This window comes from Crocuta crocuta, unplaced genomic scaffold (genome assembly GCF_008692635.1).
Source record: "Crocuta crocuta isolate KB4526 unplaced genomic scaffold, BGI_CrCroc_1.0 scaffold170, whole genome shotgun sequence".
In the NCBI taxonomy this organism is placed as follows: Eukaryota; Metazoa; Chordata; class Mammalia; order Carnivora; family Hyaenidae; genus Crocuta; species Crocuta crocuta.
Genome location: NW_027527853.1, coordinates 9325510 through 9349200, shown reverse-complemented (window position 1 = coordinate 9349200; position 23691 = coordinate 9325510).

The following is a 23691-nucleotide window of genomic DNA, read 5'->3' as shown; positions in this document are numbered from 1 at the left end:
TTTCGGCTCAGTAAACAATGATAACATCCCAAGTACATCAAACAAGAAAAAAGAGAGAGAGTGTCTGTTACTAGTGTTTAGGTATAGACCTAGTATTCAGGTCTCAGAAGTATATTCTTCCAGAAGAAATCGATAAACAGATCACAACATTTCTGTGCTTGACTCTCAAAAGTGAAGCTATATGTATGAGTTTGATGAACTCTGGGAGTAGTGGAAAATCTGTTGTTGATCTGTTTTGTGGAATGATTGTGTCATTTAACTTTATATTTTACATGGATAGAAAAGAGGGAGTGGGAGAGAAGCTGCCAATAGCTAATATAACAAGATGGATGCAGAAAGTCACCTTAGAGAAAAAATTCACTGACCCTTTCCTGAAGATCTTGTGATTCTTCTTAGGTGTCCATTCAGAGCAAAGGGGAGAGGGGTGTGTGAATATGTGCATTGTGTGTGCATAAATGTGCATGTATGTTTCATGACAAAGTGATTTTTCCCAGGAGCTTTATTTCAGAGGATGTAAGACTTGGGCATACTTGAATAAGAGCCAAGGATCCTCACAGAATTTTGATAATATACAGAAGAGATGATATTAGATTAGTAGTAAAATGACAGAAAATGTATGTACCCTCCAAAGCATGCACTTGGGTGGTATTAGCATCAGATTGATATGTCACTACCTCCTGGCATTTCTAGTGTTATGGCACCAATGAAAAACGGTAATACTTTTTATGGCATATACTAAAAGGAATTGGAAGCTGTTTATACAGGACTTGGTGGGAAAAAATCATTTTATTATTTATATAAAATAAAGTATTAATATAGTAATAAAATAAAAAATATTAGGGAAGAAAATAGATAATGAACTTACTTAAAACTTCCAAACAAAGTCTTTAGACATTTTTAATGAGAAACTGAATCTTGAGGAGCGCCTGGGTGGCTCAGTCAGTTGAGTGTCCTACTCCATTTTGGCTCAGGTCATGATCCCTGAGGATTATAGAATGGAGTCCTGCCTTGGGCTCTGCGCTGAGCACTGAGCGCTGAGCTTGGAGCCTTCTTGAGATTCTCCTCCCTCTGCTCCTCTTCTCCTCTCTCTCTCTAAATTAAAAAAAAAAAAAGAAACTTGAGTCCATGAATATACGTTTTAAAATAACAGGTTTAATTCCTAAAATTAGACATGTGCAATTCTTTATAAAGAATTTTTAATAATGTTTAATGATCTCTTCAAATTAGAAATGCTCACCACAGTGAACTAGCCTTATTTTTTTTCAGTTTTTATTTTAATTCCAGTTAGTTAACATACAGTGTTATATTCATTTCAGGTGTATGATATAGTAACTCAACACTTTCGTACATCACCCTGTGTTCATCACAAGTGCACTCCTTAATTCCCATCACCTATTTTACCCATCCTCCCATAACCATCAATTTGTTCTCTATAATTAATTGAGGCTGTTTTTTATTTCTCCCTCACTCTCATTTTTTTCATTTGCTTGTTCCTGAAATTCCACATATGAATGAGATCATATATTTGTCTTTCTCTGACTGACTTATTTCACTTAGCAATATACTCTCAAGCTCCATCCATGTCATTGCTAATGGCAAGACTTCATTCTTTTTTGTGGCTGAATAATATTCCATTGTATATATATACACATACACCACATCTTCTTTATCCATTCATCTATCCCCCGCCCCACAACCTTGCATCTATCTATCAACAGACACTTGGACTGCTTCCATATCTTGGCTATTGTAAATAATCTTGCTATAAACATAGGGTGCATGTATCCCTTTGAATCAATGTTCTTGTATTATTTGGGTAAATACCCAGTAGTTCAATTGCTGGATCCTAAGGTACTTCTCTTTTTAGCTTTTTGAGGAACTTCATATTGTTTTTTACAACAGCTGCACCAATTTGCATTCACACCAAGAATGTACAAGTGTTCCTTTTTCTCCACACTCTTGTCAACACCTGTTCTTCCTTGTGTTGCTGCTTTTAGCCATTCTGACAGGTGTGAGGTGATATCTCATTGTAGTTTGGGGAGGGGTGGTTAGAGAGAGAGCATGAGGTTTTGGAAAGAGGAGAAGAAAAGCAGGTTCCACACTCAGCGCTCAGTGCAGAGTCCAACATGGGGCTCAGTCTCACAACTGTGACATCATGGTCTGAGCCAAAATAGTCAGATGCTCAACCAACTGAGCTACCCAGGTTCCCCCCCCCTTTTTTTTCCCCTCATGGTAGTTTTTATTTGCATTTCCATGGTGATGAGCATCTTTTCATGTGTCTGTTGGCCATCTGTATGCTTTCTTTGGAGAAATGTCTGTTCATGTCTTCTGCTCATTTTTTAATTGGATTATTTGTTTTTTGGGTGTTTAGTTTGATAAGTTCTTTATAGGTTTGTATACTAACAGTTTATCAGATATGTCATTTGTAAATATCTTCTCCCATTTCATAGGCTGCCTTTTAGTTTTGTTTCCTTCACTGTACAGAAGCATTTTATTTTGATGAAATCCCAATAGGTTATTATTGCTTTTGTTTTCCCTTGCCTCAGGAGATACATCTAGAAAAAGTTGCTATGGTCAATGTTAGAGAAGGTACTGCCTGTTCTCTCTTCTAGAATTTTTATGGTTTCAAGTCTCAAATTTATGTTTTTAATCCGTTTTCAATTTATTTTTGTATATAGTGTAAGAAAGTGACCCAGTTTCATTCTTTTGCCTGTTGCTGTCCAGTTTTCCCAACACCATTTGTTGAAGAGATTGTCTTTTTTCCCATTGCATAATCTTTCCTTCTTGTCAAAGATTAATTGACCATATAATTGTGGCTTTATTTCTGGGTTTTCTATTCTGTTCCACTGAACTATGTGTCTATTTTTGTGCCAGTACCATACACAGTGAGCTAGCTTTAAATTTTTTTTAATGTTTATTTTTGAGAGAGAGAGAGACAGAGTGTGAGCAGGGGAGGGGCAGAGAGAGAGGGAGATACAGAACTTGAAGCAGGCTCCAGGCTTCATGCTGTCAGCACAGAGCCCAACACAGGGCTGGAACTCATGAACTGTGAGATCATGATCTGAGTCCAAATCAGATACTTAGCTGACTGAGCCACTCAGTTGCCCCTCACAGTGAGCTAGCTTTAAACATTTTACAACTATCTGTACATAAACACAACTATTTATGTATTAAGTGTGCATAAATATTCGTATATTTTACTTTTCTTTCATTCAGAATGTATGTTAAAATCCCATGTCATGATGCAAATGGCTTTCAAATACAATCAAACTTTTTATCAAATATTAAAAAAATAATGTGTTCTGGCACGCCTGGCTGGCTCAGTTGGTTAAGTATCTGATTTTTTATTTCAGCTCAGGTCATGATCTCATAATTCTGTGACACTGAGCCCTGTGTCAAGCTGTCAGCGCAGAGCCTGCTTGGAATTCTCTGTCTCCCTCTCTCCCTCTGTGCTTCTCTTTCTCTCTCAAAATAAATACATAAACATTTTTTTAAATAATAATGTTTTAATTTGCAGAACATAGATAGCAGTGTAGTATAATAGGTAAGACCATAGACTATGGAGACAAACTTCTTACATACAAATTCTGGTTCCACCATTTATTTACTAGTTGGAACTTGGAAAAATCCATCAATAAAGCACTAGGTCATGAAGGTTTCACAGAGACTTCTATTAAGCCCTTAAAGATCACATAAATTCAACACTATTTAAACTGTTCTAGGGGTGATGCCTCATAGGGTAATGCTATGGCGTTAAGTGGGGTGGGCGTGAGCACCTCAGGCGCAGCAGATGAAGCTCCACGAATTTCAGACAATGTAGTAGACTGGTAGTAGACCAGGTGTCTACCGCTTGGCCACCGGCAGGAACAATTTCTGGAGGAACTTGATCCCTAATTTGGGACTGGCCAGAAATTTGAGTGACACTGGTCAAATGGTCCCTCAGCCAGGGATGTAGCCAAATAGACGCAATGAACTCCCTGTGCTGTACCCGAACCTTCCAAAAACAGCCTCCAATCTTTGACCATCACAAGACTTTCCCTGATGGAAGATGAAGCTTCATTCAGACCAACACTTTCCCTTCCTGATTTCCTTTTCTTCCTTGAGCTCACTCAGAACTCCATTCTCTGGTCAGCAGTCAGGCTTCAACCAAAGTGTTGTCCTCTGTTCTATAAAGTTCTATGTATAGTGCCTAAGTTTCTGCAGGGAGTGATTTTTGCACTTGAGGAATAACCTAATAGTATTTTAACAAATATTTGGACCTGAGTGGCTCAGGTTAAGCCAGTTGGTTAAGCCTCCAACTGCAGCTCAGGTCATGATCTCACCATCCATGAGTTCCAGCCCTGCACTGGGCCCTGTGCTGACAGCTCAGAGCCTGGATCCTGCTTCAAATTCTGTGTCTCCTTCTCTCTCTGCCCCTCCCCCACCTGGACTCTCTGCCTCTCTCTCTCAAAAATAAATAAAAACATTAAACAAAAAATTAAAAAATATATGTGGAATAAAGACTGCACACAAAGACAACATTTTTTTAATAAACAATAAATAAATAAACTGTTCTATAGCATAAAGAAAAAGGAATACTTTCTAGTTATTTTAATGAAGTAATTATTTTATGTATACAAAAAAACCTGACAAATATTGCATCACAAAGGAAAATTACAATTTCATATTACTAATTAATTATTCATGAAAAATAAGTCTTAAAAAATGTATCAACAGAGTCCAGAAACAAATTAAAAGAGGGACAGACACTTGTGATAGCTCAGTCAGTTGAGCATCCAATTCTTGATCTTGGCTGAGGTAGTCATCTCAGGGTCATGATCTCAGGGTCGTGAACTTGAGCCCCACCTTGGGTACCATGCTGGGCATGAAGCCTACTTAAAACAACAACAGCTACAAAAACAGAAAACACAAGACACCCAATTGCAGTTTACCCCAGGAAGTGAGATGGTTCAACATTAGGAAAATATAATTATCTTCTTCACAGACATGGAAAACGCATTTGAAAAAAACTTTTGTCTTTTCATTCCTGACTTTAGTGCGAACATTTCTAGTATTTTCCTATGGATCATAACACTGTCTTTTGGGCTTATGTTAAGGAAGTATGCATCCCTTAATATTGCACAAAGGTTTTTAAAAACCAAATATCTTAAATGGAAAAGGGTATGAAAACTTGCAAATATGTTACATACAGCAGGACACAACACAGTATTCTTTTAGACCAAAATACAGTTTCCAAAGTCTCAGGTGACTTTGCATCTTAGGCCATTCTCAGGTATATCCTAGTGAATGTGAATCAACAAGAAATTTTAAAGCTTGCCATTTTGAACTAAAACTGTTTTTTAGTTAAGAAGGAGGCAGAAAGTAGAAATCCTTTGATGAAATAAATCCTCCCCATTTTCCAACAGCAAAAGTTAATGGTCCTATGTCAGAGATAGTCTGTGCACTATCTTGGAATTTCTGGAATAATCTCCCTTGCTTTCACTTCCTCTCTCTACCTCAATTAACCATGGCCACTAGGATCTGGGGACTTTGCATCAATACAACTTCCGACTCCATCCTGCATTTCATACTCAGTGCAGTGATGTTATCAGGAAGGTCACAGGATTTACAGAAATATAACAAGTTACAGAGAATTTAAAGATTATTTATTGGCAATGTATATGGTAATTTATGAAGGCTGTTATGCAAATCAGGAAACAACAGAATATTCCGTGAAAATAATTTCCTAAAACTCCAAGGTTTCAGAGGGAAAGGGATATGAAGCTGTGAATTATACTACCCGTAGGAAGTAAGGACACTTTCCATTGCAGAAGCTCCCTTTGACATTCTCATTGGATTTTATATTTATACCATCTTGTCCTTCCTGCCCACTCCTGACTGTTTTGTAGATTTGGCTATATGTATCATATCAAGACCAAATGAGAAATGAAAAGTAACTGTGACTTATTTCTAAACATTTATTCTAAAACTGATTAAAATGAAGGTCAATTTTGGGGCACCTTGGTGGCTCAGTCAGTCAAGTGTCCAACTTCAGCTCCGGTCATGACCTCCAGGTCCATGAGTTCAAGCCCTGCATCAAGTTCTGTGTTGACAGCTCAGAGCCTGGAGCCTGGTTCAGATTCTGTGTCTTTCTCTCTCTCTGCCCCTTCCCTGTTTGCTCTCATTCTCTCTCTCTCAAAAGCAAAGATTTTTAAAAAAAATTTTTTTTTTAATGACAGTCAATTTCTCAGTACCTTCCCAGACCAGGCACATCCCTAGGACCTTGTCCAACGTCCATGCCTGCAGAAGATTTTTATGAAATTTGACAAGCTGATTATAAAATTCATATTTAAGAGAAAAGGGTCAAAAGTAGTTAGCTGAATTTGAAAAACAAGAATAAAGATAGCTACATTATACTGAGATCTATTTAAAAGTGATAGTCATAAAAGTGTCTAGAATTAGAATAGGGATAGAGATAGACAAACCAGAAGAAGAAAATACAGAGCCTAAAAGTAGAACATCAAATAAATGGGAATTTGGAATATAACAAAGATAGCATTAAAATAACCAGAGAAAGCATAAGTATTTAATAATGATGTTGAGGCAACTGACTTTCCTCTTGGAAGAAAACTAACACTTCCTACCTGAAACATAACTGAAACATAAAAATAAGTTTTATGTGAATTTAAGAGCTAAATATGAAATGTAAAATACCTTTTAGGGGAAAATATGTACTTGTTTATAATGAGGGTTGGAAAAAATTTTCTTTTTTAAAAAAGACTTAAGAGGCAAAAACTCTAAGAAGAAAATATAAATTTTAGTAATTTACAGCTAAAATTTTCTCAAAGAGGGGCACCTGGGTGGCTCAGTCAGTTGAGTGTCTAGCTTCGGCTCAGAGCATGATCTCGCAGTTTGTGAGTTCAAGCCCCACATCGGGCTCTGTGCTGACAGCCCCGAGCCTGGAGCCTGCTTCAAATTCTGTGTCTCCCTCTCTCTCTGCTCCTACCATGTTCATGTTCTGTCTCTCTCTCTCTCAAAAATAAATAAACATTAAAAAAATTATTTTAGGGCACCTGGGTGGCTCAGTTGGTTAAGTGTCCAACTTCGCTCAGGTCATGATCTCAGTTTGTGGGTTCGAGCCCTGCGTCAGGCTCTTTGCTGACACCTCAGAGCCTGGAGCCTGCTCTGGATTCTGTGAATCTCTCTCTCTGCCCCTCCCCCACTCAGGCTCTATTTCTCTCTGTCTCAATAAACATTAAAAAAATGTTTAATTAAAAAATTATTTTAATTTTCTCAATGACAAAATAACCCATAAATGAAATTAAATACATTAGGCAGGGAATGGAAAAGCTTGTTTGCAAAACATATAACAAACAAAGATTTTTACCCACAACATCTATAAAGAACTCTCACAACTTTTTTTCTTACAATTTTTTTAAAATTTTATTTGAGAGAAAAGGGTGTATGCATAGGAGAGGGGCAGAGGGAAAGACACAGAATCCCACGCATGTTCCACACTCAGCTCAGTGCCCTAAACGTGGCTCCATCCCATGAGCCCCGGGACCATGACTCCAGCCGAAATCTGGAGTCGGATGCTCAACCTACCAAGCCACCCAGGCACCCCTCTCACAATCTTAAAGAGAAAGCAATTAATGGAAGGAGAAAAAAGAGTGGCCTATTAACATAGGAAAAGATTCACAACATCAATACTATTCAGAAAAATGCAAATTAAAACAGCAAAAATGACTTTCAGGAACATCAGGTAACAAAAAACCGTAAGCCCAATAATTTCAAGTTTTGGCCATGATGCATGAAAACACGAATTTTCATATACTGCTTGGGAAGAACATAAAATTTATACAACCCATTTAGAAAGCATTTTGGCATTATCCTGCAAGCTAGTGATTCCATTCCCTGGAGAAATTAGCCACCATATGCAAACAGACACATGTACAAGAAAGATCATTGCAACCATTTCTGAAACTGAGGAACATTGGAAACAACATAAATTTTCATCAGTTTTAAACTGGATAAAATATAATTTATGCATACACCAAAATATCAAAAATAAACCATTTCTGTATGTATTAATGCGAATGAGTCATATAAAAGTAATGTAAGTTTTAAAAAAGTGAATTGCAGGGCACCTGGGGGGTTCAGTTGGTTAAGTGGCCAACCCGATTTCAGCTCAGGTTATAATCTCAGTTTGAAAGATAGAGCCCCAAGTTGGGCTCTGTGCTGTCAGCATGGAGCCTGCTTGGGATTTTCTCTTTCCCTCTCTCTCTCTGCCCCTCCCCTACACACACACATTCTCTCTCTCTCAAATGAACCTTTTTATAAAAAGCAAACTGCATATAGGCACAGTTTGACAGCATTTATATAAATTTTTAAAGCAGAAAATCTATGCATTTTGGGGCGCCTGAGTGGCTCAGTCGGTTGAGCATCCGACTTCGGCTCAGGTCATGATCTCACAGTTCGTGGGTTCGAGCCCCACGTCAGGCTCTGTGCTGACTGCCAGCTCAGGGCCTAGAGCCGGTTTCAGATTCTGTATCTCCCTCTCTCTCTGACCCTCCCCGCTCATGCTGTCTCTCTCTCTCTCAGAAATAAATAAAACATTTAAAAAATTTTTTTTAAAAATCTATGCATTTATTTGACACACATCATTTTCTAGAGTGAACTTTTTTCCCCATTATAAAATGTCCCTCTTTGTCTCTAGTAACATTTTTGTCTTAAAATCCACTTTGTGGGGCGCCTGGGTGGCTCAGTCGGTTAAGCGTCTGACTTTGGCTCAGGTCATGGTCTCACAGTTCATGGGTTCGAGCCCTGCGTCAGGCTCTGTGCTGACAGCTAGCTCAGAGCCTGGAGCCTGCTTCGGATTCTGTATCTCCCTCTCTTTCTGACCCTCTCCTGCTCACGCTGTCTCTCTTTCTCACACACAAGTAAATTAAAAAATTAAGGAAAAAAAATTTTTTAATCCATTTTGTCTAAGATCAGTACAGCCACTCTGCTCTTAAATGATCACTGTTTTTATGGTATATCTTTTCCATCTGTCTATGTCCAACCCATTTGTATCTTTGAATCGAAAGTGCTTTTTTTTTATAAACAGCATATATAGTTGCACATTATTGGTTTTTCTTTCAGTCCAGTCTAACAATCTCTGGCTTTTTATCAGTGTGCCTAATAACATTAAATGCAAACAGATTATTAATATAGGAGAATTTATATCTGCTATTTTGCTAACTCTTTTATATCTTATGTCTTTGTTGTTGTTGTTCCTTTGTTTCTCCTTTACTGTCCTTTTAGAAATTATTAAGGGGCACCTGGGTGGCTCAGTCAGTTGAGTGCCCGACTCTTTCTGCTCAGGTCATGGTCTCACAGTTTGTGAGATAGAGCTCCGTGTCCGACTCTGCACTGACAGTGCGGAGCCTGCTTAGAATTCTCTCTATCCCTCTCTCTCAAAATAAATAAAAGATGAATGACCACTCGAATGTACATTTTAAAAAATAAATAAAAAATAAACTAAACAATACAGATTATTGCTTGATACCATCTTAGGACCTTTAAAGAAATTAAGGGAAAAAAAAGAAAGGAAAAACATATTTATAGACTCATATAGATTACATGTGATAAACCCAACAATCCAATTCTGTAACTATTATTAAACAATGATATTTTAAAAATAGAAAAAAACATTTATACTGTCCTCTCTATGTTCCTAGGTAATAACCTTTTTTCCCACTGTTTCTAATTTTGGGGGGTAGGCTCAAGTATCACCCAGTTTCACTTTCAATCTTAAGGACTTTCTTTTGGATTTTTTGTGGAGATCTGCTAGCAACAAAAATTCTCTATTTTTGTTCATCTAGAAATGTAACCTTGCCTTTATTGTTTTCAATATGTTTTACTTTTTATATGTTTTAGGTTCACAGCAGAAGTGAGCAGCAAGAACAGAAAGTTCCCCACCACCACCACCACCCCCAGCCCATGCACAGCCTCCCCCACTGTCAACACTCTGTAGTAGAATAGCGCATTTGTTACAATTGAGTCTACATTGACACATCATTTCACCCAAAGCCCGTGGTTTTTATTAGGGTTCACTCTGTGTGTTTTATATTCTACAGATTTTGACAAATGTATAATAACAAGTATCCACCATTATAGTATCATACAGGATAGTTTCACTGTTCTAAAACTCCTCTGTGCCTATTTATCCCTCCCTCCACCCTCTGGCAACCACTGATCTTGTTACTATAACCATAGTTTCGCCTTTTCTAGAACGTCATGTAGTTGGAACCACACAATATTTGGCCTTGTGAGATTAGTTTATTTCACTTAGTATAATATGCATTTAAGGTTCCTCAGTGTCTTTTCACAGCATTTTTTTTAGCACTAATATTACATTGTCTAGATGTACCACCGTTTATTTATCCTAATAAAAGACATTGTGATTGCTTCCAAGTTTTCACAATTACGGATAAAGCTGCTATAAACATCCATGTTCTCCCATACCTTTTTGTGGACATAAGTTTCAAACCCCTTTGTGTAAATAACCAATGTGACTGCTGTGACTGCTACATTGCATTCTAAGAGTGTCTTTAGTCACACACACTCCCCCAGTTTTATTGCAATATAATTGACATACATTACTGAATGAGTTTCAGGTGTACAGCATCATGGTTTGATTTACATATTGTGAAATAATTATCACAATAAGTTTAGTTTACACATATCGCCTAATATAGATACAATAAAAAGAAATGGGGGAAAATCTCTTTGTTTTTAAGGAATGATGTTGGGGTTTTTTAATTTTTTTTTAACTTTATTTATTTTGGGAGAATGAGAAAGCACGAGTGGGCTAGGGTCAGAGACAGTGGGCGGGGGAGGGAGGGCAGGTGGAGAGAATTCCAAGCCCCTAATGTTGGGCTCAAACTCATAAGCTGTAAGATCATGACATAAGCCAAAATCAAAAGTTGGACACTTAACTGACTGAGCAACCAAGGTGCCCTGAAAAAACTCTTTGTAATGAGAACTCTTAGGATTTACTCTCTTCATAATATAACAATAACACTCTATATATATCACACAATAGTAGTAACTATACTCATTATGTTGTACATTACCTCCATAATACCTGTTATCTTGTGACTTGAAGTTTGCACCTTTTTTTTAAACTTTTGTTTTAATGTATCACATAATCTTTTTTCTTATAATAAATCAGAATATTTAATCATTTTTTTTCTTATAGCATCTTTGATATAGGCAGGGTGTTAAATTGAGCTTTTTGATATTGAGAGGTCAGTATTTTTTTTTAATGTTTATTCATTTTTTGAGAGAGAGAGCATGAGAGAGCAAGTAGGGGCGGGGCAGAGAGAGAAGGAGACAAAGAATCTGAAGCAGGCTCCAGGCTCTGAGCTGTCAGCACAGAGTCTGATGAGGGGCTTGAACTCACGAACTAAGAGATCATGACCTGAGCTGAAGTCGGACTCTCAACTGACTGAGCCACCCAGATGCCCCAGTATTTTTTTTTTTAAGTAGGCTTCACGCCCAACATGGAGCCCCACACAGGGCTTGAACTCAAAACCCTGAGATCAAGACCTAAGTTGAGATCAAGAGACAGATGCTTAACCTGAACCACCCAGGTACCTCCACAAAAGGTACACCACCTTCCTCCAATTCCCCCTTCCTCCCACTCCTTCCTCTGGTAACCACAAATCTGATCTCTTTTTCTAGGAATTTAGTTCATTGTTGTTGTTTTTTAGATTTCACATATACGTGAAGTCATACAGTATTTGTCTTTTCTCTGTCTGACCTATTTCACTTGGCATATGTCCTCAATTTCCATCTGTGTTGTTGCAAATGGAAAGATTTTGTTATTAGTATGTTTAGTTTTATTTTTTTAAAAAATGCAAAATGTGTTCAAAACTGGCTGTACCATTTTGTATTCCCACCAGCAATGAATGAGAGTCCCATATTCTCACCAGCTTTTAGTGATGTCAGTGTTTTGGGTGTGCACCATTCTAATAGGTGTGCAATGGAATGCCGTTATTTTATCACCTTCATTTTTTTATATAGTAACTTTGTTACATATAGAATTCTTGGTTTTATAGGGTAGTTTTTATCTTTCCTTTCAGCACTTCATTTTTTCTCTTTCTTCTTGAGGTATAACTGACATATAACATTGTATACGTTTAAAGTGTACAATATGTTGATATTGCACTTTTATATTTTACAATATGATTACCACTATAAGGTAGGCTTTCTTTACTTTTTTATTCTTTTCCCTTTGTTCTGCTCTGACTGGGTTATTTCAAAATTCCTGTCCTCTATTCTGCCTTCCATTTGCAAATGCTCTCTACTTTTTTTTTTTTCATTTCACACATTGGATTCTTCAGCTCTAGAGATTCTGTTTGTCTCTCTTTATGATTTCTATCTCTTTGATAAGTATTTCATTTTGTTCATGTATGCTTTTCTTCATTTCATTGAACTGAGTTTCCTTGTGGCTAACTGTCTTCAAAACAACTATTTTGAATTCTTTGCCAGCTAGATTACTAAAGTCTATGTCTATTAGCTCAGGTATTAGAGAACTGTTTTCTTTTGGTGATGACATGTTTTCTTTATTCTTCATCTTCCTTGTGGTTTTTACATTGCTGCTTTCATATTTGGAGCAGCAGGCACCTCAAATTATTACTAGTTGCCTTCAGATGGGGTATATTATTCATTTGTCCTGTTATATCTGGAGTTTTTCCACCTATGTATGGAAACTCCTGCTCCACACTTCTTGTTCCCTCTTGTGGCAGAATTCTTAAGCTTCCTGATTTTTAAAATTCACGAAGCTTGATTGCTCAAGCCTCTCCTTTGTTTTCCAGAAGGTGGTGCTATAGATCAAGTTTGAGGATTATCCATTGCCCACAGATCCTGGTCTGATTTTCTAATAGCGCTCCATTTACTGTTTACTAGACCCACTCTGGTGCCCATACTCAGGAGTGTGCACAAGAAGCCAGCCACAGAGTGGGAGAAGATGTAGGTTTAGTATTAAGGGTGTTCAGGGCGGACACGGCCCCAGATCCTTGGATGAGGCTCTCATACAAGCTCATGGGCAGACTCCCTACAGAAGTCCTGAGGGTAGTTATCAGAAATGACGTCCCTTTAATGCCTTTGATAATCTTAAATGCCTCTTTCCTAATCTTCTCCTTCCTCCACACCTCTTTCCATTGCCAGCTCAAATCTGATTTTAAAAATACTGCTGGGGTGCCTGGGTGGCTCAATGGGTTGAGCATCCAACTTCAGCTCAGGTTATAATCTCATGGTTCATGACTTAGAGCCCTCATTGGGCTCGCTGCTGTCAGTGCAGAGCCCACTTAGGACCTTCTGTCCCCCTCTCTCCTTGTCCCTCCCCTGCTCGCACTCTGTCTCTCAGAAATAAAAAAAAAATTTTTAATGTTTTAATCCTTCTGATTTTTATTTCATTTTACTCACTGTAGTTGACAAGTCTATACCTTCCATTTGGCTTTTTAAAAATAATTTCTATATTTTTATTGATGATCTTTATTTTTTTAAGTTTTATTTATTTATTTTTGAGAGAAAAAGGGAGATTGTGTGAGTGGGAAGAGACACAGAGAGAAAGAGAGAGAGAATCCCAAGCAGACTCCCTGCTGTCAGGGAGTATGTGGCTCTAACTCACAAGTTGTGAGATCGTGGGCTCAAACTCACGAGCTATGAGATTATAACCTCAGCCAAAATCAAGAGCCAGACATTTAACCAACTGAGCCATCCAGGTGCCTCGGGCCTTTTTTTTTTAAGATTTTATTTTTAAGTAATCTATACCCAATGTGGGACTCAAACTCACAATCCCAAAATCAAGGATTATATGCTCTATCAACTGAGTGAGCCAGGTGCCCCTCATTCAGCCATTTTAAAAAGTTCTGTTTAAAGAGGCACCTGGGTGGCTCAGTCAGTTAAGCATCCGACTTTTGATTCCAGCTCAGGTCATGAGATCTGTGAGATCGCTCTCTCTCTCTAAATAAATAAATAAGCATTTAAAAAAAAAAAATTTAAAGGTTATTGATTCAAGGAATAGAGGAGAAACTCAGCCAAGAAAGGAAGTAAAAGGCAGGTGGGGAGGGAGGGGGGGAGGTATACCACTAAAGAAACACTTGTGAAAATCACAGCCCAGGGACACAGGCCCACTAAAAGACTGAGATTTAATCATGAGATTTTAGAATGCTTTCCCTCCACACTTTACCACCACACCAACAGGATTCCAGCATAACAGCAACAGATTATAGCTAAAAGAGCTGCTAGACACAGACTCTCACTGAGGCAGAGTCCTTAAGGAATCTCAAAGTCTTCAAAGAAGGAAGACAAAAATAAGGACACCAGAGGAACTAAAGCCCCTGAAACCTACAACAAACATTAAACACAGCTCAGCTCCTAGCCAGGATAACACAAGTCCTCACACTAAAGGTCTACTTACCTCAGTTTCTATTACCAGATACTTGTCCAAATTTCAACAAAAAACTATAAGGTAAGTCAATAAATGAGAAAATACACTTTAAGAAAAAACGAATAAGAACCAGACTCAGCTATGAAACAGATGTTGGTATTATCACACAGTTTAAAATAACTATGATTAATAGGTAAGGAATCCTCTTCAGGGTTTTGTCACAAGCAAATGGTTTTATTTTTTATGGGTTTTTTGTTTTTTGGGTTGTTTTTTTTTTTGTAATTTCTAACCCAATATGAGGCTCAAACTCACAGCCCTGAGATCAAAAGTACATGCTCTTCTGACTGAGCCAGCTAGGCACTCCCAAGAAAATGGTTTTAAAGATGTTTTTTAAAAATCCACTGAAAACATCACAATAAAATTATTAAATTTTATTAAAAATTTCTGTCAAAAAAAGAAGCGAGAAAAAGTATTTGCAAGAAGTAAGTAAGAGAAAAAGGAATACTGTCCAAATTACATAAAGGATTTTTACAAGGTCATAAAATATGGAGGAAAATGGCCAAATATATAAACAAGGCAATATATATCATATCACATATAAAAACATATCACAGTTAATCAATAATTCACTGGTAAATGGCAGACCAGTGAATGGAAGGTATTCAACAAAAGGAAATAGGAAGTCACTGTATCAGCAGCAGCCTCCTATGTCACAGGATCTTGGACTCTATCTACCCTGTTGATGGCTGGCAACTGAGAGTGGAAGAAACACTAACTGATGAATATTTTAGACAAATTCCTGAAAGAAAGCTTGAGATCTAGAAAAGAAGCATAATGGCTGGAACAAAGAAGAGAAAATGAAGCTGTGGTAGGCTACAAGGATAAGACAGAAAAAACAAATTTAAGAAATATTAACAATTTAAAAGAAAAAAGAATGGGACGACTAACTAGATTGATAGGAGAACTGAGAGAGAAAGTGGTTTAGAACTTTCATTCACATGAAACTGCTAAACAATGTTAACATGTGACAGAAAATAAAGAAACATGAGTACTTTAATTACGGATTTGTTGTGTTTGGATGCTCTTGAACAAATTACACACAGGGGACCAGCAGAGAGAAACACTGGAAAGACAAGTCCCACAGGTGCTCCACAGCTATGAGCAAACACAGAGAGGATGAATCTGTGAGGGACAAGGAGAATAACAAGAAGCAGAGAGATGGGACAGGCTCCTGAGGATGATAACACTTAAGAGCAAAAGGATGGAAGAAAGCACCACAAAATAGAAAATCCAGACAAAGGCACAGCTAGTGGGATGGTGTCAGAGAAACCAACAAGAGACTCTCAGGAGAGAGCAGTGTCCATGAGACAGCAGGCACTGGTAACAGCCATCATTTTATTATAATTAGGTCACTGTGACCTTTACCAAAAGACATTAAGACAACTGGAAAGGAAAAAGCAAGAATGGTCTGAAATGTGATATAGAATTATGGACATAAGAGCCAGAGAGTATAACACTGAACTGTCTGTGCCACCAATAAATATATTTTATCCCTGAATCATACAGGAATGTGGAAAAATGGTCTAGAGCACTGCTGTCCATTTTGGTAGCCACAAGCCACCTGTGGCAACTAAGCACTTAAAATGTTGATATGTGAGTGGATACTACCCAAAGCAATCTACATATTCAATGCAACCGCTAACAAAATAACACCAGCATTCTTCACAGAACTAGAACAAACAGTCCTAAAATGTGTAGGGAACCAGAACAGATCCTGAATAGCCAAAGCAATCCTGAAAAAGAAAACCAAAGCTGGAGGCATCACAATGTCGGACTTCAAGCTGTATTACAAAGCTATAATCATCAATACTGCATGGTACTAGCACAAAAACACATAGATCACATAGATCAATGGAACAGAATAGAAAACCCAGAAATGGACCCACAAACTATGGCCAACTAATCTTTGAGAAAGCAGGAAAGAATATCCAATGGAAAAAAGACAGTCTCTTCAGCAAATGGTGTCAGGAAAACTGGACCACTTTTTTACACCATATACAAAAATAAACTCAAAATGGATAAAAGACCTAAATGTAAGACAGAAAGCCATCAAAACCCTAGAGGAGAAAACAGGCAACAACCTCTATGACGTCAACTGCAGCAACTTCTTACCTACCATGCCTCTGGAGACAAGGGGGAAACAAAAGCAAAAATGAACTACTGGGACTTCATCAGGATAAGAAATAAACTTCAGTACAGAGAAGGAAACAATCAGCAAAACTAAAAAGCAACCAATGGAACAGAAGAAGATATTTGCAATTGATATATCAGATAAAGGTTAATATCCAAAATCTATGAAGAACTTATCAAACTCAACACCCAAAAAACAAATAATCCAGTGAAGAAGTAGGCAAAAGACATGAATAGACACTTTTCAAAAAAAACACATCCAGATGGCTAACAGACACATGAAAGACAGGGAAATACAGATCAAAACCACAATGAGATACCACTTCACCTTCACACCTGTCAGAATGGCTAACATTAACAACTCAGGCAACAACATGTTGGCGAGGATGCAGAAAAAGAGGATCTTTTTTCCACTGCTGGGGGGAACGCAAACTGGTACAGCTACTCTGGAAAACACTATGGAGGTTCTTCAAAAGTTAAAAAATAGAACTACCCTATGACCCAGCGATTGCATTACTAGGTATTTATCCAAAGGATATAGGAATGCTATTTTGAAGGGGCACATGCACCCCAATGTTTTTAGCAGCACTATCGACAATAGCCAAAGTACAGAAAGAGCCCAAATGTCCATCAACCAATAAGTGGATAAAGAAGATATATAGATATATATATATACATATACATACATATATATATGGAATGGAATATTACTCAGCAGTCAAAAAGAATGAAATTTTGCCATTTACAACAGCATGGATGGCACTAGAGTGTATTATGCTAAGCAAAATAAGTCAGTCAGAGAAAAACATATATCATATGCTTTCACTCATATGTGGAATTTAAGATACAAAACAGATGAACATAAAGGAAGAGAAGCAAAAGTAATATAAAAACAGAGAGGGAGATAAACCATAAGAGACTTTTAAATACAGAGAACAAACTGAGGGTTGCTGGAGAGTTGGGGGGAAAGGGCTACATGGGCAAGGGGGCATTAAGGAGGGCACTTGTTGGGATGAGCACTGGGTGTTATATGTAAATGATGACACACTAAATTCTATTCCTGAAATCATTATTATACTATGTTAACTAACTTGCATTTAAATGAAAATAAAAAGAAGACATAGCTAGTTAGAAAACAACAACAAGAACTAGCTAATTAGTTATTTTGCTAAGTCCAAATTAAAGTTATCACTGGGATATTAAAAAAAAAAAGACCAAAACAGATGTTTATTTGTGACATAGGAACTACATTTTAATTGTTCTAAATGGAATATCTACATGTGGCTAGTGGTTACTATACTGTACAGCATACAGTACCAGACTGATTCTCCAAAAAATCTATATCCACTGAGTTCTCCCTTAGCTCTAGAATCCTCTGTTCCCATCAAAGAGCTGTTCAGTGAAAGAGGCTGCATTTCTTCTAGGGAAGTTGTTGGAAGGTTGTACACTACACCATCCATACAGAGTGCAAGAAAGTAATTTTTTTAAGACTTTAATGCTAGAAAGTCTTCATGCCCCATAAACAATCAATATGCTTTTTGTTTATGGAAAATGTAAATCATATAACAGATTCTGCAGGACTTCCAGAAAACTTAGGAACAAACTTGCAGCTTACCTTTGATAATTCTGTAAGATTATAAAATTCGTACATATCTATATATTACATCCTCCTGTTCTTGATCTCTACTGTGTATTTTCCCTGTTGTTGATTTGTAATTTCTATATTTCCATTCTAATATACTAACACTAAAAGTCTCATACAAGGCATTAGAAATAAACTGGGAATAACAAATAAACAACTCACCTGGGATCTGTTCATTTTCTCATTTGGAAAAGTGTGGAGAAGTGTAAAGGCAGAGCTGGGAAGAAGGAAGCAAGAATGAAGTCAGGAAAACATGGTATGCTTTGCAGCTCCTAGATTCACCTTTCTATTTTTTTTTTTAATGTTTATTTATTTTAGAGAGAGAGACAGAGACAGAGGTGAGTGGGGGAGGCGTAGAGAGAGAGAGGGAGACACAGAGTCTAAAGCAGGCTCCTAGCTGTCAGCACAGAGCCCTACATGGGGCTCAAACTCACAAGCCACGAGATCATGACCTGAGCTGAAGTCGGACACTTAACCAAATGAGTCACCCAGGCGCCCCTGGATTTACCTTTCTGAGATGATCCACAAAAGAGGCAATTTAAACAACATGGAGACATATCAATGACTAGATCATATTGAGCTCAGACATGTAGTTTTTGAGTAGGTAAAAGTAAACATATACATCCCTTTGCTTATACTAATAATCTGCCTATGATTTAAGCACACCAAAAGAACTTAAAATACAACCAATTCATGCATTTAGAATACTAATCTATGAAGTGTGTTCCTTAAACTCATGTGGTTAGAAATACTGAGATTGCATTATCTATTTTGCTACTAATATGATACTGGAAGTATTGTTGAACAATTCACAGAAACTCTGAAAAAGAGAATCAGTACTTTAATAAGATTTTTTAAAAACTCTGTCCAAATTAGTTGCAACTTTATAACCTTTTGATAAGAAACTTGTTTTAGCTGTGCAGAGGAGGCATCTTGGGAATCAAGAAACCAAAAAACTCTTTTGTGTCTTGATCAGTGACAAAGGAGTGATCTGTAACAATTCAAATACTTTCTCAGCCTCTATGTTTCCTTTCAAATGAAGCAGAAATAGACAATCTTGTATACCCTTCCTGCACTGCCATTATGTGATTCTAAATTCAGAATTAAAAAAAGAATAAAAATATCTAGATACTAAATATATGGATATACATCATATCACAGGTTCATGATTTAGAAAAAGGAGAACAAAAGAAATGTGGGCTAAGGAGTTCAATAAAACTTCCTCGCTGGTGATCTTTCCCCCAGGCTAATCATCCATAAAGATGTGATATTCTATGCAGCTTGCCCCACTCACCATTTAAGGTAGCACACCTCTCCACTGAAACCTGATCTCTGAAATCACAGAGCTGTGATGGGTTCAGATGTAACACCTGAAGTTATGCTTATTTAGGGCAGGGAGATAAAAAAAAATTGCTTTTGGCCTCAGAAATCTAGAGTCTATTCCTTGGGGGAAGGGGAGGTTATCTATCACTTCTGTTCTGAAGCTCTGGTGAAAGATCTGAGAAAGGTCTCAGGGGTGTTTTCTTAAGGATGGCTTTGTTTTGTGCAGTTACTTCCCTTTTATCTTCCTAGAATTGCTTTGTTGCAAGGAAAGTGGAACTGGGGCCCAGAGGACAAAATCATTCATTTGGAATTTTCATACAAGACCCCAATCCGATTCTCTGGAAGGTTGCTCCCCGGACTAGACCTTCCACAGACTCAAATCAGGGCTCCTGGGCACACAAAGCTGAGAAAGATGGGAGAGGCCCATATCCCGGATTATGGACTCTGACCTCAGAGACCTTCCTGAGGAGGGCACCTGTGCCACTTGGGGGCCGTGGAAGAACCGAATGCTGGTTTCCAGGCTGAGTGGCCTATTAGCAACAGGAGATTCGGGCAATGGATCCGACCTTTAATCCAACCCCCTCATCTGATGGCTCAGTGAATTTGGGTAAAAATCCACCTCTCCAAGACTAGTTCTTATTTGCTAAAACAAACGCTTGTGAAAATTCAAAGAAATGCCAAATGAACACAGATGCTTTATCATTAAGCACCACACACTAGGCTCAAAGCTTCACATAACGCCTTCGCTCTCAGCGCAAAGGAGCCCGCTAAAGAGCCGGGCCTCCCCCAGGGGGCGCTGCTGGGAGCCCGGCCGCTTTCGCAGGCTCGGCGCACTGGGCCGCAACCCTCCGTGGACGTTGACTAGGCTGCCGGCGACCGGTCCCCAGCGTCTGGACGCCGGGTCCCGCTCTCCCCGCGTCGGGGTCAGAAGCCCATTCAACACGCACAGGCTCTGCTCCACCGCGCTCTACCCGCCAAACACAGCAACAGCCATCACAGCCGTGTGGGTGCGCGACTACGCAGGACAACGCGGACGGATCACAGCCGTGTAACGCACGTGTCAGAGTGGTGAGGCTGAGTTCGCCGAACGCACATGCGCACCGAAGCCGCGCGGGCGCGCAACTTCCCATCAGCCCTGGCAGCGAACGTGTGCTCCTGTGCGGCGGGCCGGACGGCGCGCGCAGGGCTGAGCACGTGCCGGACAAGTTCCGGGAAAAGCTGGGCTGTCCCGGGAGACGGGCGGGGCCACCGCAACAACAGAAGCGGAGGCCAGAGACCCGCCCTACTTGTGAAATACACCCGAACAGTGGGTTTCTCCCAGAATAGGAAAGTAAGGGTGAATGTTTATCATGCTTTTTACACTTGCTTCCACGGTAATACATGAAAGTTTTAGGAAAATCAGAAAATAAAACCAAATAAAAGAAAGTAACAATGGACACAGCTTCACCTCCCACTCCCGGAGATTTACCTGCTTATCTGTTATACTTAATCTTCTTCAGTTAGCAGAGATGTGATCATATACACATTTGCATCACTATCTTTGCAGAAAACAATTTTTTGTAAAATATATCGCCAATTATTTTTTCCAATAATAAGTTCCACTCACAACATCAAAAATTGTGCAAAATAATTAATAAAAACCTGTTAAAAAAAAGAGACATTTTGTAGTATATCACATTTAAAAGACCTGAATAAGTAGATATTCCTATGATTTTCCCAGAAAGTTTCAGTCTTCAACAATATTCCAAACAATCCCAGTAACTTTGTGCTTGTTTTCTTTTTGATTTTTATTTTGTATTATCTTGAATGGACGTTGTAACCCTATTCTAAGAGAAAAAATAAGAATTCTTTAAAGAAAAAATAAGTACTGCTTAACATATATTAAAAGTATTCTATTGTTATAATTTTTTTAACTTTAGAATTGGCATAAAACAAAAAAGAATAAGAATTCAGGGGGAGGTGGGTGACTCAGAGAGTAAAGCATCTGCCTTCAGCTCAGGTCATGATCTCACCTTTAGTGGGTTCAAGCCCCTGGTCAGGCTTTGTGCTGACAGCTCAGAGCCTGGAGCCTGTTTCATATTCTGTATCTCCCTCTCTCTCTGATGCTTCCCTGCTCACACTGTCTCTCTCTCAGAAATAAATAAAACATTTAAAAAAAATTTTTAATAAGTAATAAAAAATAAAGAGAACTCAGAATGTATGTGAAATCTTCTGGCTTAAACAAAATAATTTTAAAATGTTTTTTTCCTTAACAAATATTATATCGTTAATTCCCTGTAAAATTAAAAACTAATAATATTTTATATATGGTATTAGTTTGTAGCAGCAACAGATTGTTTTACCTTAGTATGAAAGGTTGTATGCCTAGGTTTGGGGGCAGCTTTTGGAGGAAAGAGAATTTTAGATAACAGGCTCAGAGATCAGAAAATTCAGGACTCCCTCAAATCCCATGGGATATGAGGCAGGATGTCTCCTCTGGATTATCTACCCATTGGGCGGTCCACTCACTTTCTCCATAAAAGGAGAATCATGTGGGAAAGTTACCTTTTTCAGCAAGAGACAGGCTGCTTGGAGTGGAGTCAGCAAGACAACTCTGCAACCTTGGGGGAATCTGCATTGACCTGGATTCCAAGCCAGCATTTTCTAGGGAAGATAAAACAAAAACAAAAAAAACAACCCCCCCCAAAAAAAAACCATGATGCCCCAGACTTCTCAATGAAAACAAGCAATCCATGCAACTGAGAAGTGGAAACCTGGTTTAAGTTCAGCACTCCCTATAAGCCTGACCAGCTATCTATTTAAAAGTAAACATACACATATACCTCCTTGATGGTAGGATGTATTACATTGCTGGAGGCCATCTAGTAAACCCTTCTAAAAACATCTGTAAAACCCATATAAACAACAAAAATATATTTAAAAGTATCCAACAGTTGTGGAAGCAACAAAGATACAGGAGAGCGAAACTTCAGACCAGAAAGAATCGGGAGGAGATACAAAGCAACAACACTTTCAGCAGTGGGATGCTATCCCTGAAATCACAAATTCAAGAGCCGCTCCTTTTTCTTTTTTTTTAAATGTTTTATTTATTTCTAGGAGAGAGAGAGAGACAGCGTGAGCAGGGGAGGGTCAGAGAGAGAGGGAGTCACAGACTGAAACAGTCTCCAGGCTCTGAGCTGGCAGTCAGCACAGACCCCGACGCGGGGCTCGAACCCACGAACCGCGAGATCATGACCTAAGCGAAAGTCGGACGCTTAACCGACTAAGCCACCCAGGCGCCCCTCAAGAGCCTCTCCTAAGAGGCAAATGGGATGAATCTAAAAGGCAGAATGAAATTTATCTCAGACTCACAGTGCTTAGAAAACAAAGACTTTCCAGATGAGGTTACCTAAAAACAAAACAGGCAAGATATGAAAACCCTAGAGAAGGTAGTGAATTGTTCTTCAAGATCTAAACCCACTTTTAATCCAGGACCACTTACCAATTCTGGCACAGATAAAGGTTGAAAATAAGGCTTGAGTCCCTGTAGAAAGCAGTTGTGGAGGACAGAGATTTAGCATTCCTGAAGGGCTGGAGTTCAAAGCATGTTTTTAAATATGTAAAGTGTCTCGGGGTGCCTGGGTGGCTCAGTCGGTTAAGCATACAGCATACAACTACTTCGGCTCAGGTCATGATCTCATGGTTTGTGGGTTTGAGCCCCGCGTCAGGCTCTGTGCTGACAGCCAGCTCAGAGCCTGGAGCCTGTTTCAGATTCTGTGTCTCCCTCTCTCTCTGACCCGCCCCTGCTCACACTGTGTGTGTGTCTCTCTCTCAGAAATAAATAAAACATTAAAAAAATTATTTAAAAAAATATGTAAAGTGTCTCAAGATAAGTACCAAGTTTGAAACTCTATGAGAAGACTTAAAATTTGTGAAGGGCAAAACTGAATCATTAAACAAGATCACAAATAGGCACCAGAGGTTAAGACTTCATCATATCTTTTAGGGTAACTTTATTCAACCCATAACAATTGGAATGACAAGAATCAGTCACTTGAGGACAGAGCAACAGAATTTGCCCATCTGAACCAGAGAGAAAATAGGCTGAAAAGGGAAGAAAAAAAAAAAAAAAAAAAAA